Source organism: Pinus tabuliformis, chromosome 1_1 (assembly GCF_031772625.1).
Source record: "Pinus tabuliformis cultivar Carrire ecotype Pingquan chromosome 1_1, CPIR1, whole genome shotgun sequence".
NCBI classification, from domain to species: domain Eukaryota; kingdom Viridiplantae; phylum Streptophyta; class Pinopsida; order Pinales; family Pinaceae; genus Pinus; species Pinus tabuliformis.
This window is the reverse complement of record NC_142297.1, coordinates 380455660-380458997: the sequence shown is the minus strand read 5'-3', so window position 1 is coordinate 380458997 and position 3338 is coordinate 380455660. Positions and strand designations below refer to the sequence as shown.

The following is a 3338-nucleotide window of genomic DNA, read 5'->3' as shown; positions in this document are numbered from 1 at the left end:
TAAATTTTATTTACTGGGTAAGTGATTGATGTCATAACAGCTATCACGGAGGACTCAGGAACTCTAAACTTAAATATTGTTGGACGAAATGACTTATCTTCCTCATGGGTATTAGAAGAGCCCTCGGAAGTAAACCAAAGGGATATTACTAACTCTAAGGTACGATTGGTGAAGATTTTGGTTATTTTCTCTATTGAACACGTAAGAAAACCTATGTGATGATGATATATGTAATTGAGTAGGGTTGTATTAAGTAGGAAGTCAAAACTAACATAGGCAGGGGTGATTCTCTATTTTTAACAGTGTACATCAAGCAGAGGAAAACGACTTCTGGAGACATCTCAGAAAAGTTACATTCGTAACAAGATGGTGTGATTTTCAATGGAGAAGGCAAGGGAAATCTTGAGGGGGCTAAAATGAATGACGAGGTGCAGAAAAACACTTCGAATGACGAAGAACTTCTTACAAGGTTTGAAGAGGATGGCACAGGAAGTGAACATCAAGACGTCAAAGAGAATGATCTTGATGGTAAGTTTTGATTTTCCCCGGTTAACTGATCTATGATGTTGGTAGCCTATTGTAAGGTAATGTCTAGTCAAACTCCCAAGACAATGGTTGTTGTAATGCAAACCATTTGCAGCTTGAATAAAGTCTAACAAAAGTTTGACAGAGGGTAAAATTCTTTACTGCACTAGATCGTTACTTTTTGTTCTCATGGAAAATGGAATTGTTATATTATTTTCCAAAATCATTTTTGAATGTGGCTTCTCAAAAAGAAAAAATTTATATTTCTTAGATTTTAGCATAGTATGCCTTAATTTATAGTAGTTTAATGCTTACAACAATTGAGACAAAAGAGGAGGGAGAAAAGGTCAACAGAGTTGATTCAACGGGATGAAGAAAAACGAGTTAATCTTGAAAACGCATCAACTAAACACTCCAAGGAGGTAGATTCTATTGTCTTGGGAAAATACAACATTTGGAGGCAGGAGAATGAGAACAAGAATTCTGACTCCACTATTAGATTGATGCGAGACCAACTGAACATGGCTAGGGTGTATTCAAGCATTTTCCATGTTAGGAATAATCTTGATTTATACCATGAATTAATGCTTCGCATTAAAGAATGTTAGTGTACATTGGGTGAGGCTAATGCAGATTTTGATCTACCTCAAAGGTAATAGTTTTCACATTGGCTGCTTCTAAATAAAGAGTGGTAAATGCTTCCATTTGCATTCTGTGTTCATATCCTTTGTTTCTTTTAAATTTGCAGCCTGTGTGTCAATCTTTCTGCTTTTCATTCTCTTTTTCATGGCCGATAATTAATATGAATATTTCAGTGCACCTGAGAAGATCAAGGCTATGGGTCATGTCCTATCCAAGGCTAGAGAACAATTTTATGACTAGGGGATAGTAACAAAGAAGTTGCAGCAAAGACTATTCCCAAGGGCCTGCACTGTCTGTCCATGCGATTGACCATGGATTATTACTTGCTTGCCCTTGAAAAGAGAAATTTCCTAAAAAGGACAAGTTGGAGGATCAAGCTCTTTATCACTATGCATTATTTTCTGAAAATGTGGCTGCATTTGTGTTTGTGAATTCAACTGTCATGAATGCTAAGGTGAAGTGTTATGAACTTAAAATACTTTAAAGTTTGGAAGTCCAATAGTTTTGCTACATTTTAGATTTAATATTTGGATCTCATTCTAGGTGATTTACTTGTGTTTGTAGGAATCTCAGAAACATGTATTTCATCTCGTCATAGACAAGTTAAATTTTAGGGCCACGAAAATGTGGTTTTTACTTAATTCCCCAAGGAAAGCTATGATACATGTAGAAAATGTTGATGGTTTTAAATGGCTCAATTCCTCCTATTGCCCTGTGCTTCGCCAACTTGAATCCATAGCTATCAAAGAGTATTATTTCAATGCAGATCACTCGACTACACTCTCAGCACATTCCTGCAATTTGAAATATATAAATCCAAAATATTTAGCCATGCTAAATCATCTTTGTTTCTATCTTCCACAATTTTATCCCAAACCAGACAAGATCCTTTTCTGGGATGATGATAATGTGGTGCAGAAAGATTTGATGCCCTTGTGGTCAGTAGATCTTCATGGAAAGGTTAATGGTTCAGTGGAAACTTGTGGACAAAGCTTTCACCGGTTTGGAAAATACCTTAATTTTTCCAATCCGCACATAGCCAGGCACTTTGATCCTAATGCTTGTGGTTGGGCATATGGGATGAATGTATTTGATCTCAAAGAATGGGAGAAACAAGATATAACTGGAATATATCACAAGTGGCAGAACACGGTAAGTGTGTAGTGTGGTTTATTTATGTTAATTCTTGTCATGCTTACTTTAAAGTATTTGAAGTAAATCTGATGTAATTAGCTAGAAAACTTAATGGGTTCTTCTTTGTTCGATTTCTAAGTTTTTCTTTTATTGTATGTCAGAATGAGGATAGAGTGTTGTGGAAGCTTGGAACACTACCCCCTAGATTGAATGTTTTATGGCTTGACCCATCCTTTGGAAAAGTCTTGGCATGTGTTGGGTTTAGGATATAGTCCTAGTGTGGACTGTTGAGAGATTGACAATGCAGCTGTTGTTCATTACAATGGGAACATGAAACCTTGGTTAGAGCTGGCAATGACGAAGTGCAGGCCTTACTAGACAAAATATATAAAATATGATCATCCTTTCTTACACAGTGCAATATAAATGAACAGTTGAGACCTCAATATTCACACTACAATAGATAGTCAAATCTAAAGTGTAAAGGCCCTTGATTCTAGTTGACAATTCATTCTAATTCATTTGTTTTTGGAGTTCCACAGAAGGTTTATAGTTTATGGCTTAATGAGTTAGGTTTTTGGAGGTGCAGTGGCCCAGCCAAGTTTAATATTTACAAATTTTATGTCCTCATTATATTCCTTCATAGTTGGAAGTAAACTCCTATATAAGTATTCTTTTCTTTTTTAGTTAATATTTCTCTTTCATCAAGTAATTACATAAATTGTTCTTCCAAGAACACAAAGAAGTATGAGACACAAAGATTTAGGCTTTCAAAGTAGGGTAAGACCTCTCAATAGGGGAAAACCAAACAATCCTCCTCTTATTGAATTTATTCAAAATGAGATATCCAACACAAGACTAAAGAGTCCCTCCAAGTTAGCCCTCCTATTTATGTCAAGGTCAATAGTTGAGTCTCTGCCTAGTCAAAGTCAGAAGCAGCTTCTGAATTTCTGTCCTTATTGTAGGTTTAGTCTCTTATTATAATACAATGACTTCCAATTACAGAATCTGTGCCTTCTATTACTACAACAAACCCT

At 35.7% G+C, this 3338-nt stretch overlaps 1 pseudogene; it reads left to right on the top strand.

Annotated features, from left to right (window-relative positions):
* Nucleotides 1-416: 416 nt before the first annotated feature.
* LOC149213224 (polygalacturonate 4-alpha-galacturonosyltransferase-like) lies at nt 417-2679 on the top strand (annotated as a pseudogene).
* The last annotated feature ends 659 nt before the right edge of the window (nt 2680-3338 follow it).